General features: G+C 46.3%; 1 long non-coding RNA gene across 2 annotated transcripts; it reads right to left on the reverse strand.

Moving 5' to 3' along the window:
* Positions 1–2,699: 2,699 nt before the first annotated feature.
* Positions 2,700–13,513, reverse strand: LOC310766540. 2 transcript variants are annotated; one of them, XR_014550232.1, is made up of 4 exons: positions 13,400–13,513; positions 6,948–7,167; positions 5,219–5,309; positions 2,700–3,100 (listed from the first exon to the last, which is right to left on the reverse strand). It is a non-coding gene; the product is annotated as an uncharacterized lncRNA (long non-coding RNA). The 2 variants fall into 2 exon arrangements; XR_014550233.1 differs by lacking the exon at positions 2,700–3,100 and adding an exon at positions 3,108–3,392.
* Between the last annotated feature and the right edge of the window lie 1,490 nt (positions 13,514–15,003).

Here is a 15,003-nt window from a genome sequence, read left to right on the forward strand (position 1 = left end):
CCTCCAGGGATGAAGTCAAACTACTGTGTCAGCAGCACCAACCTCCCTGGGATGCAAGGCTGGGCAATGTGTAGGGAGGTCCTGGTCTACCCAGATGACAAGATCCCCCCTCTCAGCTGATGTGGTCCAAAGGAAAGCAGAGCAATACATTTGGCACCAGCTTGGCTGCAGGAGTTGCCAGGAGGAGGAATACAAAGCGCCATCCAACCATCTTAGGGACTCCGCTCCAGATTTGTGTAGGTTTTCCTCCTTAGCTATTTCTTCTCCCAAAGGCATCCCACAAGGTAGCTAAGGTTTAGGACCAGAGCTTTCCTCCTAAACGGGCTGCCTTCCCAGGTTGACAAGCCCTACCTGCCCTTCACTTCCCTCTACAGCACATGCAGAAGCTGCCTTCTTGACCATTGGACCCACTATTGGTCTTGTCCGCTCAACCTGCCAGAGCCTGTTTTCGCACACAAGTGAAGTCGTTGACTCACCAAGGGTTTGAGACCTATCAGCTACCTTCACCTGGTTTAGCCTGCCAGTCAAAACCGTTCCCAGGATGTGGCCACTGCCGCATGTTGACAGCTTCTAGGAGCCACAGGTGAGAGCTGAGTGCAGGGTGGGGACCAAAGATGGACAAATGACCCCAGAAGGAGCACGACATGTCCCTCACCAGAGGCACTACCAATGTGCTCGGCTTTGGGACTGTACCATGTGTGCCCTTTATAAAACAGTAAATTCATGGGCTCCTGGTCAGGGTAGTGGAGGCAGAGAATAAAGAAAAACTATCCTCGCATGATCCAACACAGCACAAAAGGCTGAAGCACGGAAACTGAAGGCCATGTTTTCAGTGTGCTTCTTTCCCTTGCCCAGAATACAGGAAGGCCGATGTGTTACAGACATTATGATTTGTACAAACAAATCCCTCACGTCTTCTCAGTTCATATTTATATATCTTTTTCATCTAACGGTTTACAGCAGTAAGCAGTAGATGTCCCCCAACCCTCCTCAATTTTGGCTTCCATACCCAGAATAGTTTAAAGCCGGAAATTCTATCATTTTTTATAAGGCACTTTCCACATCCCTCGCTTGAAGGTCACGCTGATGATTATCTCCAGTATAACTGAAGAACCGTGTAATTACAGCGAAATGTCACCTAGAAGAATAATCGCTTCTAGTCAAACGTCTCAGCTAGAAATATGCTGCTGCCAGTCTCCACTTCTAGAATAAAGTTGGAAGCAACAGGGAAAGGGTGTGGGGAGAGATTGGACCTTTTCCTTCACAGCAGTTTTGTTTTCTTCCAAACAGCGTAATCTGTTTTGGTTCCAAAATTGAATTACTTAAGTAGCTTGTCCCAGGATCCCTTATTTGTACAAGGTTCCATCTCCTTGTGGTTGCTATAAAGTTACGTTCCGGCCCTCTCTGATTAGATTTCATAGTGAGCAAATTACAGCTTCTCCTTTCGAAAAAGCACTTTTGCATTAGTCACAAGGATTAGTAACACTCGGATCAAAGGATATCTTTTCAGAGATCCTCTAGACACGCAGAGAGCTAGCAACTTGGTGAGGAGATGCAGAATTAATCTGGGACATAAGGACTATAATCTTTATCTGCCCCACCAGGCGCTGACTCTCAAGTCCTTTTGTTTCCAAGTTGTCTTAAGCACATGTGTCTGTGGGCTGGTTTGTAGCCCAGGGTTATCAGCAGTAGCAGAACTTTTTATCTGAAACAGATCTCATACTATCTTTAATCCTTCTAGGACTCCAGAGAGATATTTGAATTTGCTATAGGAGAAGACAGCAGCATTTATACCAAAGGAAGCTTGTTGTGGTCTTTGGGAAGAAGAAGAAGAAGAAGAAGTAGAAGAGTTTGGATTTGATATCCCACTTTATCACTACCCTAAGGAGTCTCAAAGCGGCTATCAATCTCCTTTCCCTTCCTCCCCCACAACAAACACTCTGTGAGGTGAGTGGGGCTGAGAGACTTCAAAGAAGTGTAACTAGCCCAAGGTCACCCAGCAGCTGCATGTGGAGCAGCAGGGAAGCGAACCCGGTTCCCCAGATTATGAGTCTATCGCTCTTAACCACTACACCACACTGGCTCCCTTACTCTCTTGGGCAGTATGTATCTAGCACATCACATCCATACAATAATTTCTGATTCTGCAAAGGGACTTTCCCCACTCCTTCAGGCATCCATGCCCTGCATCCTCACCCAATTTGTTCTGAAGACACCAGCCAGAGCACCAAGGGGCCTCTACCCCCTACCTCACAGGGAGAACATCGTGGGAAGTAGGAGGTCAGTCTGACCCCATTGATTGGCCAGCAAAGGGGCAGCTCTGCTGGTGCTTGCTTTCCTCTGGGTCCCCAGCTTGAACTACAACTCCCTTTAACTCTGACAACTGGTCATGGTAGCAAGGGATAATGGGAGTTGAGAAGGCTGCTCTAGATGTTGTTGGATTATAATTCTCATCATGCCTTGTGACTGGCAGTGTTGGCTGGGAATGATGGGATTTGGAGGCCTATGACATCTCAGGGGCCCAGCCCTGATTTAGACCACACATAACAGAGTTTGGCCTTTCTACAGGCAGTTTGCTCCTTATGTTTAGCAGGCTATTGGAATTCCCTCCAGCCTTGGGGGGGATTATAGCTATTACTTCTCTGGTCTTAATGGGCACTGAGACAGGGAAATAAAAGAATCACGCATGAACAACACTGTACATGAAAAGCTACCATGTTATGATATAGTGATGAGCGAGGATCTTGTTGTTTCTGTTTCTATTTCCTCTTTCTTTCGTTGGAGAAGCTTCTATCCCTGCTTTGTGACTTCTCCTACGTCTTCTGGTCATGGGTGAAGGGTTCCAAAAAGGCAATTCGAACCTCTCAACTTTTTGTGCATTGTATGGAACAGACTTTTCTAATGGGCTGCTGGTTGCAGGATGTCCTGTTTATAGTTTTCCAGGTTTGGTGCACATCAGCCTTTCCACATGATAAGCCAATCCTGCCCCGATCCTGCCTTTTCCTCTTTCCTTCACTTGCAAGCTGCTTGAGCCTTCCAAATTTGAAACTCCGTCGTCAAGTGGAGGGGCGTTAGGAGAAATGCATCCTCAACAACGGCTCTGCGAGACCAGAAGGAAATTTGAGAGCACACACTATAATTTGCTGGAGGAATCATGCTATTTACACGCGGCTATAATAAAAGCCTGCCAATTTATTTATTTATTTTGCAAGTGGCTCGCCGGCAGCAACAGGAGCGTTCAGCAAAAAGTGCCTCCCCCAAATTCCTTGGATGACCACGGAAATCGCTGGGTGTAAAGGCTCTCACGATGTATAATAAAGGGGGCGGGACAGAACTGGAGTACTTGATGTGCAGAAAAAGCTGCCCGTGCTGTCAGAGCCACCGCTGGGAAGCTACAGAATAGATATAATTACAACCATTTGTTAGCTCTTTGGGCAATAACATGTACTTGCATAACAGCCCCAGCAACTCGTCTGTAAAGTCTGTTATGGCAACAAACAAAGCTTGCTAAGGAAGTGCTAGCATTTCCTTTTCCCAAAGAGTGGAGCAAGTTGAAGTCAAGTTTGTTTTTAATCCAACCTGAGGCCCTTCGGATGCATTTGGAATACACCTCTCAACATCCAGCATAGTCAATGGTCAGAGGTGATGGGAGTCCAAAAAAAATCTGAGAGACATCAGGCTGGAATATTATTATTATTATTATTATTATTATTATTATTATTATTACTCCACCCATCTGACTAGGTTTCCCCAGCCATTCTGGGTGGCTTACAGCACATAAAAAAATGGTAAAACATCAGACATTAAAAAATTTCCCTATACAGAGCTAACTTCAGATGCCTTCTAATAGTCAGACAGTTGTTTATCTGATAGGAGGGCGTTCCACAGGGCAGGTGCCACAACCGAGAAGGCTCTATGCCTGGTTCCCTGTCCGAGCTGAACAATGGGGGTGGCTTCTTCAGGTGTACTGGGCCAAGGCCAAGGCTGCTTCAGATCTAAGAAGCTAGAAAAACTATGATCTTTGGTCAGATATAGGTCCATGTTTTGATTTCCTTCCAACCACCAGCAGGTTGCTTTTGCTTTGTCTGCTTGGAATGAGCTCAGAGATCCCTCCTTAAGAAAAGTTTGAGGCATGTGCAAACAATGTGTCCCAGTGAATTTTATTGTTTGTTTGTTAATTTATATTCCACTTATATCAGAACCAGTGAAGGTGGTGAATGTCCTGTGTGAGTGTCTGGAATGTGTGGATGAGGGTGAAACCAGATGCAATGTTAAATGTGTCTTTGCATTTAACATGCATCTTTTAAAAATGCAAATAGCATCCAATGGAGGGCACTGGTAATGATCAGAATCACAGAAAGCAGGAAGGAGGGATTTAACACTTTCCTCTCCTGCGGTGATCCTGAGGAAAATTCCTCCTTTGAAGATGCTATTTGCCTGCATGGAATTCCCTCGTGAAGTTTATTTTATTTTTATCTTTTTTTAAAAAAATACAATTGACTTACCTTTCTGTGTAATGCCTGAAATGCCGCACAAACACCACACGTCACTGAGGCAGTAGCACTGGTGGAGGAACAGGGGTGTGGAGGGAGTGAACCGCCCCTTGCACCACTATTCTGGTAGGGTGCCATCGCGGCGGCCCCCCCAGACACAGGCTGCACACACCCCTGAGCACCAGGCACCACGCCCCCACAGGCAGCGTGTCACACCCCCAGAACATGGACCATGGCCCTGCGGGCTGCGCACCATGCCCTCACAGGTGGCATACCACGCCCTGGGATCCGCACCATGCCCCCGCAGGCGGCACACATTGCCCCCGCGGGCACCAGCTACGCCCCGCCTGCTCTCCACCCCCGGTAGCGGAGCATGCAGCTTCGCCACTGGGCACTAGAAAGTGAATATTGCATCTCTATGGAAATGGACAGTGAACAGCATATCGATTGTCTCCAATCGATACAAAATTGTATTATTTTGGCATGATTTTTATGATCGTCTCGCACATATAGTTTCCAGGGCAGGGGGAGAATGTGCTGTGGAACTTCACGACAACAATCCTCTTCTGCAAAGAGCAGAGGTTCGCTGCCTTAAAACATTGCCACACACAATTTGTGCTCAAGCATGTAAAGTCCAAAGCCTTTCCAAAATTGTTTTTCTGCTTAAATGCAGCAGGAGGGTGTGTGTGTCAGATTCCCTCTCCCTTTCAGCCTTTAGAACTCACACGATTATTTGCTGCTATCGCACGCACAGAAACGGCATCAGATGCTCTTTTTCATGAGTTTTCATGAAGATGTCGAGCCCGTGTGCAGCAGCTGTGAAAAAAGGCAAATTCCGCGTTAAGGATCATTAGGAAAGAGATTGCAAATAGAACTGCCAATATCACAATGCCGCTGTACAAATCTACAGTGCCACCGTGCTTGGAATACTGTGTGGGCAGCTTGGGTAGCCTGACATGAAAAATAATATCACAGAGCTAGGAAGCTGTGGCCAAAATGATCAGCTGAAGGAATTGGGGCTGGAGCAATTCCAGGGAAGTTTACAACATATGGGGCTGTTTGGTTGGGGGGGCAGTGAGTAGGGGGTGGCAGGAAGTATAATGGTGTTATAGATTGGGGAGACCCTCCTAAACCCTAGAAATTAATAAATGGTAGGATTTTGATTATTTGGAGGGAAGACTGCACGCCAGTGGAAAAATACAAGCTTAGCTTCCTTTCCATGCCAGGACATCACCAGGGATAGATGGATTAACATGACAAAAGGTGTTGATGGCCAGTCTTGGACCTGAGCAGACAGAAGGTTACCAGGGTAACTGGGTGTGAAGTCACAGGCAAAGATGATCTGTAGCAAGGTGTGCTGGGAGGGAGAGAGAACATGGGGAGTTCCATTTTGGGCAGGCTGGCTGAAGGCTGGCTGGGAGAGATGCCTTCAGTTCCAGTGCTGCCCTGCTATGGGAACTAGTTCTTCTTGGGGTGACAATGCTGTAAGATCAGGACTCCCTCCATGCAAACTGAAGGTCTAAATATGTGAACAAATCATATTTCTTAAAACTACGACAGTCTCTGCCGCATCTTTAATTCTCCGAAGGAGCACAAACCCTGGGTGAGCACCCGGAACCTCCTGGAGTCTTGCTACCCCTGGAGAGTGGGGGTGGCACCCAGCTTCTATAACAATATTACATATGGTGTGGCTTAAGGGGGCAGAGGTAGTTTTTTCACCCTCTCCATAATACTAGAACCTGGGACCATCCAGTGAAGCTTAACATTGGAAGATTCAAGACACAAAAGACAGTGCATGTAGTCTACTGCATGGAAGTAAGAGTCTTCACATCCATTGCTCTACCCACGTCCCCCCTGTGGTCTCGCCCAACACCGCCATGTGGCCCCCAGCTGGTTCTCCATGCTGGAATGTGGCCCTCAGGCTGCAAAAGCTTTTCCCTTCCAGGTGAAGCAGACATTTTGCATTGTTTGTTGTGGATTATCTCGCGTCACCTCCACCACTTAAATGACACATCAGCGGAGATGTAGTTCATCACTTCTAATACAACATGAGGTTCTGCCCACGCTAGGTCCTTATTTGATTGTGGAATGCTTTGAGTGCCGTTTATTTTTAAAACAATGCGCCAATATTTTCAGTGCAGCTTATACGGGAAGAACCAGTAGGCAGAACTCCTACGTACAGCTTCATTTCAGAACTTCGCACCAGCTATGCCAGCCAGCAAAAGAATCTGCTTCTCACAAAATTGCCACTCTGCATTCATTAAGCTGTCAGTTGCTCACCAAACTCTTGGATGTCCATAACGTTATTGCAAGGAGCAGAAAAAGGAGCAAGCAAAACTATTATTATTCTTAATAAGAAAATTTCACTTGTTAGTTGCTTAACACAGAAGAAGAAAAATTCTCTATGTGACTTACAAAAATCTCTTGATCGTTACTTACAACTTTTGTTTGTACCTGCCAGATGTGGAAGTGAACTTGCCCAAGGAGGAACTGACTTGCCCAAGGCTACCCATAAGATCTAGAACCGAGGTGAGATTTGCTGAAGAGGCCAACATTTCTCCACGCTGTTTTAATGATCAAGGCACTTTTTGGCTCAAGGTTTTGCTCGGCAGAGCAAAAGTGACTGTTTATTGTTCATCATCCTTAAGTCAGTTGAGCTCTGCCGCACTGAACTCTAAATAAAAGATGGATGGGAATTAGATTAAACATCAAAGCTGCAAGAGAGTGCCCTGTGTGTGTGGCTTAAAGCAATAAAAAAAAGCCCTGTAATTGCATGCTCTTTTGAATTAACCAGGCCACGTCTTGCAGCAAAGCAAGCCTGCGTGACTTGTAGCCCGTCAAGCAAAACATAGTTTATGTATCATGGCCGAGATGCTGCTGGATGGGGAGAGTGTTGCCAAGCATCTAGAAGACTTCAATATATGGGTGGTAGGCTGTAGGATGGATGGCGGCTAACAGATTGAGGCTGAATCCTGACAATACAGAAGTACTGTTTTGGGGGACAGGAGGTGGGCGGGTGTGGAGGACTCCCTGGTCCTGAATGGGGTAACTGTGCCCCTGAAGGTCCAGGTGCTCAGCCTGGGAGTCATTTTGGACTCACAGCTGTCCATGGAGGCGCAGGTCAATTCTGTGTCCAGGGCAGCTGTTTACCAGCTCCATCTGGTACGTAGGCTGAGACCCTACCTGCCCGCAGACCGTATCGCCAGAGTGGTACATGCTCTGGTTATCTCTCACTTGGACTACTGCAATGTGCTCTGTGTGGGGCTACCCTTGAAGGTGACCTGGAAACTACAACTAATCCAGAATGTGGCAGCTAGACTGGTGACTGGGAGCGGCCGCCAAGACCACATAACACCGGTCTTGAAAGAACTACATTGGCTCCCAGGATGTTTCCAAGCACAATTCAAAGTGTTGGTGCTGACCTTTAAAGCCCTAAACGGCCTCGGCCCAGTGTACCTGAAGGAGCGTCTCCACCCCATCGTTCTGCCCAGACACTGAGGTCCAGCGCCGAGGGCCTTCTGGCGGTTCCCTCATTGCGAGAAGCAAAGCTACAGGGAACCAGGCAGAGGGCCTTTTTGGTAGTGGCACCCGCCCTGTGGAACGCCCTCCCACCAGATGTCAAAGAGAACAACAACTACCAGACTTTTAGAAGACTTCTGATGGCAGTCCTGTTTAGGGACGCTTTTAATATTTAATAGACTATTGTATTTTAATATTGTGTTGGAAGCCACCCAAAGTGGCTGGGGGAACCTAGCCAGATGGGCGGGGTATAAATAATAAATTATTATTAAATTATTATTATTACTCAGCTTAGCAGATTATAAATTGTGTTGCTCCATTGTAAAGCACAGACTGGCCTTCTCTCAGCTGCTCTACAGAACACAAGTAGAGAGCTCTGTTGGATCACCCCAGTGGCCCATCGAGTCCGGCCTGCTGCTCTCACAGTGCCCAACCAGATGCAGGCAGGCAGGATCAGAATGCAACAGTGTTCTCCCCTCCTGCAGTTTCAGCAGCTGGTAATCAGAGGCATAGTGCTTGCAACTGTGGAGGCAGAACATAAAAGACTCTGGAGGTACATTAGTAGCCACTGATTTATCCTCCATGAATTTGTCTAATCCTCTTTTAAACCCATCCAAGCTGGTGGCCATCAATGCCTCTTAGGGAGCAAATCCGCTAGCTTAACTATGCGCCGTGTGAAGAAGGACTTTCTTTTGCCTGTCTCGAATCCTCCAACATTCAGCTACATTGCATGTCCACAAGTTCCCGCATTATAAGAAAAGTAGAAAAACATTCTCCAGCTGCTTTCTCTGCACCATACATAATTTTATAAACTTCTATCGTGTCTCTTTTTACTCACCTTTCCTTTAAACCAGGGTTTCCCAAACTACAGTTCCCATAATCCCTGACCACTGGTCCTGCTAGCTAGGGATGGTGGGAGTTGTAGTCCAAAACCATCTGGAGACCCAAGTTTGGGAAACCCTACTCTAAACTGAAACGCTCCAAGTGTGGCAACCTTTCCTCACAGGAGAGCTGCTCTTTCATTTTGGTTGCCCTTTTCTGCAAATTCTCCAATATCCTTTCTTAAGGGGAGCTGACCAGAACTGTACACAGTCTTCCAAGATTTGCACAACAGAATTGCAGTATGGGCAGTTTTATCTCCATTCCCTTTCCTAATGCTTCTTAGCATGGGACCCACGTTTTTCAGAATTGCCACATGCTGGGTCAACACCTTCCATGAGGAACCTTAGACCTTGAGGGGCAATTGTGGTCCTCCAAGCTTTTCTGTCTAACCTTTGGGAATCCCCCAAGGCCAGACCACAATCCCTTCTGGTTCTGCTTCTTACTTTTCTCAAGAATCTTTGCCTGGCTGGAAAGTGTCCTTGAACTCTGATAATGGAAAGGCGAATAGAGAAGCGGATGGGAGTGTCTGTAGAAACTCGTGGACTGTCCAAAAGTAAAATTTGCATTCACGGCTCCACCCATTTTTCCTCTGGCCCCACTCAGCACTGGCATTTTGGACCCCAGAAAGCAATTTGCCCCTCAGACTGAAAAAGTCCCCCAGCTACAGAGTAATGAGCTTAAGGAAATAGATTTCTCAATAAAAGCTTTTCGTATTACTGTACCATGTCTCAGAGCAGAACTGTAATCCACACTGTACAGAACCGACACTAACTGCCTTCTCCATGATACTTGCCAGCAAAAATATATAATTAGCTGTAAACTCTGAAAGGCCCAATGAGTCTATAAAAGTGAATGGGCTGTCCTAGCCCTCAACAGTTGTAGTAGCTCTTTAATTGCCATGCATCCCTAATGCAATGAGGTTTCTCACACAGCGTGTGCCCTTACTTGTCAATTTCACCCTAAAAAAAATCCCAAAGCCCACCAAGATCTAATAATATTTCCATCGCATTGTCCTTTTGTCCCCACAGATGTGATTTAAAGGAGATGGGGCTGGGTGCTACAATCAAAGTATCTGGTGCTTTTGTGGGGAAATTAACTTAATCGCTTCAATGTTAATTGTTTTAGCTACACCAGATTGACTAGGCAATAAATGGTTCCCCCAATTTTCTTCTTCAGCAGAGCAAGAAATAAGACAAGTTGAAGCAAGATAATAATCAGCAGGGGAAATTATTATTTTCAGAAAAGATGCCTGGAACCCAGAGAATTAAATCTCCGTGACAGCCAAGACGTGAATATTAATTGAATCTCAAATAATTCATTTTTTTTTCAATTTACGCCTGACAAACAACAATCACAAGGTGGCAGCTTCAAATCATTTGTTTGATTCCTTCTCTCCCCTGTTTGCTCTTTCAGATGGCTGTAGGGCGGAGGTGGGAAGATCTTCGGTTTTTGCACTTTGTTTTTGTACTGGATCATTGCAGCCCATCAGCTACAGGGAAGTGCAAAATGGTGGTTTGGGGTTTGTGGATGTACATGCAAAGGATCGTGTCCTCCTGAATATACCAGCCTAGACTGTAAGATCTTCCTTGGAGGCCCTTCTACAGGTTCTCCTGCCTAACTGGTGAGGCAGCTTCACCTTAGAGTGAGGGCCTTCTTCAGCTGTGGTGTCCTAATGATGGAATACCCTCCCCCTGCAGCTCACTTGGTCCATGGGGTCATGAAGAGTCGGACACGACTAAACGACTAAACAACAACAGCTCACTTGGCACCGATATTAAATTTTTTTCAGTGCTAAGTAAAGATTACCACAGGACTTTGAGAACCATACTTCAGTCCTTGGAACAAATTATGTGCAGCCTGGTTTTAGTTCTTGTTTTTGGAATGATCTTAAACAGCTAATGCTGGTTTTTAAAAATATGGACGTTGCATTGATTTTTCTGTTTTGCCTTTGTTGGTGTGGTTTGAGTTTTGCAAAAGAAAAAGAAAATCCAGAAGAGTACACGTCGGTTTCTTGCAGCAAAAACAATCAAGGAGCCTTGAGGCGCCTTAAAGACAAATGAATGTCATAGTATTTGTACCCTGCAACCATACTTTTGGGTTGTCAGTAACAGACATTGTGCTTCAATAAGACATTAAATATATAAAAATATTATTCATTCCATCATAAATTTGTTAGTCTTTAAAGGGACGCGAGTGGCGCTGTGGGTAAAACCTCAGTGCCTAGGACTTGCCGATCGTATGGTTGGTGGTTCGAATCCCCGCGGCAGGGTGAGCTCCCGTTGCTCGGTCCCAGCACCTGCCCACCTAGCAGTTCGAAAGCACCCCTAAGTGCAAGTAGATAAATAGGTACCGCTTTATAGCGGGAAGGTAAACGGCGTTTCCGTGTGCTGCTCTGGTCTGGTTCGCCAGAGCAGCTTCGTCACGCTGGCCACGTGACCCGGAAGTGTCTCCGGACAGCGCTGGCCCCCGACCTCTTAAGTGAGATGGGCACACAACCCTAGAGTTGGACACGACTGGCCCGTACGGGCAGGGGTACCTTTACCTTTTAAAGGGACTGCAAGATTGTTTCTGAATTTTGTATAAACTGTCAGAGGGCACTGTTAATGAGGTCAATAAATGTCCAAATAAATAAAATCAATAGGTTGCAAGCCTATGCACACCACTGGGGAGTAGGTCCCATTAAATTAAATAGCACTTACTTTCGACTAGACATGCATTAGGATTGCACTGTTAAGGTTAAACAACAGCATGCCTCTCAAACACATGGTCATCTTAGGAATTTATTTCCTGAGTTCACTGCCCTTTCACAGAAAAAGCTACTCCTGGCTCTCACAAGCAACAGGGAAGAAATTTGATTCAGTTCGTATTTAAAGGCAACCTCACTTAATTTGCACTTTCTGAAACGACACACAAACCGAAACACAGGCGTCCCTCGAAATTCACATTGCAATGCAGTTTTCCAGCCAAATATGGTGTGGAGGAAAAAGGATTGTGCTATGCTACCATGAGTATGCAAATGCATATGTTAGTGAAAACAGCATGGAAAAATGCATTACATTAGGTAAAAAATGCATATGCGTACACTAAGAAAAATTTGCCCCCCCCCAAAAAAAGCATACGAATTTTCACAAGAACATTTAAAAAAAAAAAAAAGATCACAAACTGATGTGGAGAACTGAACTTAAGATTGGAACAATGAGAAACTGAAAATGATATATTTGCCCATCCCTAGTCCTCACACACACACATCCCCACACTTTTTCCATTTCAGCAAACTAATTTAGGGAGGCGGGTTGCTGCTACTATCAAACAAATTTGAATCAGAAAGCCTTGCTACTCTACCATTCTACATTGGGTCTAGCCCTGCTGCAGAGCAGGTGACCAGCCCCTCTGCCAAGCCCAATCGATGGCAAAGCAAACATTTCCACTTCTCTGAGCTTGCCTTCTTAGCACCGACCTGTCTTACGGTGGATGATGTTGTATTTTTGTAGGCTTGTGTTGTTTGTTTGTGGCAAAAGATCTGAGCCAGAATGGCAGCAGTGAACCTACACGACACGACGCATCTGCTATACATGTAATATCCAACAACAGGGGATTGAGGGGATGGCACCTCATGTCATTTCTCCTTGTTCAGCTGCTCTCAAGGAAGCAGAGCTCGCTATAACAACATTGTCAGAGCAGCAGTCAGTGGCAACAATTAGCTGTCAGTTGAATAGTTCTTTCCAGCACTGCCTGCAGAGAGATGCAGGCAACTGCTATCACACTTTCAAACAAGAGCATACAGCTCTGCAGTAGCTGTGATCCTCTGGGGTGTTTCCTCCTCTGGAGTGGAGATCTTCTGGATCACAAGATGTGATCCACCCAGACAACATCGGTCTTTCAGCCATTCCTGGCGGTCCATTTAAGGTTCAATAGCAGGCATCTTCTTTCCATTGCACCTCTACTATGAAATGCCCTTCTTTCTGCCATACGTACAACAGCAGCCATCAGTTGCTTCAGATGTTGTGTGTGTGTGTGTGTGTGTGTGTGTGTGTGTGTGTGTGTATTTGCCCAGGCTTTTCAGACTCAAAATAGCAGACTGAGGCTGCAGTCACATGGCAGTTTATTCTGTTTTCACAACTTTTCCCTAACTGTTCAGTTCCACATTATGTTTGAGCTTTCATGCAATCTAAAAACCGTTTCTGGATTTATAGTGGAATGCTGTGCAATTTGACTGCTCTTTTCCATGTTATTTGCTTCCAGGGGAAAATCCATTTGCAAATAATGTGTTATATTCCACAATAGTTCCACGATATGCCACCATAGTTCCAGAGCTGGCTTTTACATTGTTTGGAAGTTCATTTGTAATGTGGAAATTAATAGCTAGGGAAATGTAATGAAAATGGAATAAACTGCCATGTTGTCATATAATATAACTGTGGAATTGTAAGGGACCCCAAGAGTCATCTAATCAAATTGTCTTCAGTTGTCTTCAATGCAGGAATCACAACTAAACAATCCCTCACCTGATCCTATGCATGCTTCCTGGGGAATAATTGCCCCTGAAATCAATGGGATGTTTTTGAGTAAGTAGGGGCCCCATCTTGCTCTCAGGATTGTGGGTGCCCACCACCGCAACATGGACTACTGTGACGTCTCTCTCACACACACGCCTACAAGTAGTGTGTGTGATGGCACACATACTAAGCGCAGGCATGTGTGTGTGACATCACACTTCCGCATTGTGGTGGCCAGCAGTGGCACCAGGTCCTCTTCCACCTCCTCTCCGCACCCAGTGAGGCACCCTTTTTTTGAGGAGAGGGGCTCAGGCTCAGAGACAGAGAGACCCTGCGTCCGTGTCTGAGGCCCCCCCCCTCAAAAGGGTGCCTTGCTTGCTGGCTGCGGAGGGCAGAGATGAACTGCTTCTCTCTCGGAGGCAGCACTGCTGCTGCCTGCCGGCTTTTCTCATTGACTTTGTGGGTGCCCAAGCACCCACGAAGGGACGCAGGTGGTGCTGTGGGTTAAACCACAGAGCCTAGGACTTGCCGATCAGAAGGTCGGCGGTTCGAATCCCCGCGACGGGGTGAGCTCCCGTTGCTCGGTCCCTGCTCCTGCCAACCTAGCAGTTCGAAAGCACATCAAAGTGCAAGTAGATAAATAGGTACCACTCCAGCGGGAAGGTAAACGGCATTTCCGTGCGCTGCTCTGGTTTGCCAGAAGCGGCTTAGTCATGCTGGCCACATGACCCGGAAGCTGCACGCCGGCTCACTTGGCCAATAAAGCGAGATGAGCGCCACAACCCCAGAGACAGCCATGACTGGACCTAATGGTGAGGGGTCCCTTTACCTTTAAGCACCCATGGCCCCCTGGAGTTGGCTTCTATGTGAGTAAGCCTACACCAGGCTGTGAGCCCAACAATGATTCATATCATGTTCAGTTGTGTTTAAACCTACTAAGGTGGATTAAATCTTTTTTTCCAAGTTAGGTTGCCAACTGGCCAGGAAAAAGAACAACAACAAAGCAGCCCTGGGTTACTGCTCTGCCTTTTAACAGACTTCATGGGCAGAGAGGAGGAGACACGTTTGGGCGTTTTCCATGGCATGAAACCAAACATCGTCACCCTGCTAATTACAGGAACCTGGTCAGGAGCTCTCAACCCTCTTCAAAGAGATAGGAAGAATAGATTGGGTCTGTTGAAATAAATGCCATGTCTCAAATGCAGGCGCAGGGACTGCAGAAAAAATCAGCGATGCAGCAAGGCCCCAGTGCCTCTGCCGTCACCCCAAAAAAGTTTGCTCCAAATTTACACCCCTTTTTCATTTGCAAGTATTGCAGAGTGCATGTTGCGTGGTGCTACTAAGCCTGCTTTCATTCAGTTCAGCGGCAGAATGCTCTCTGACCATTAAAATGGCGCCATGCTGTGCCAGGCAGGCTCTTGTGGGGAGATAATACTGCGCAGCTCAAAAGCAGCATGCAGCGAAAGGAAGGGAAGAAGACAATTATATCAAAAAGCTGGGGGACCCCTCTGGTTCACAAAGCCCATCTAAAACGAGAGTGAGAGAAAGAGATAAATATTTTACTCTGAGGTTGTGAATTGCCTAATGCAGAAGAAGCAGCATTTCTGTGAAAC

This window comes from Podarcis filfolensis (assembly GCF_964270895.1).
Source record: "Podarcis filfolensis genome assembly, chromosome: 7".
Taxonomy (NCBI): domain Eukaryota; kingdom Metazoa; phylum Chordata; class Lepidosauria; order Squamata; family Lacertidae; genus Podarcis; species Podarcis filfolensis.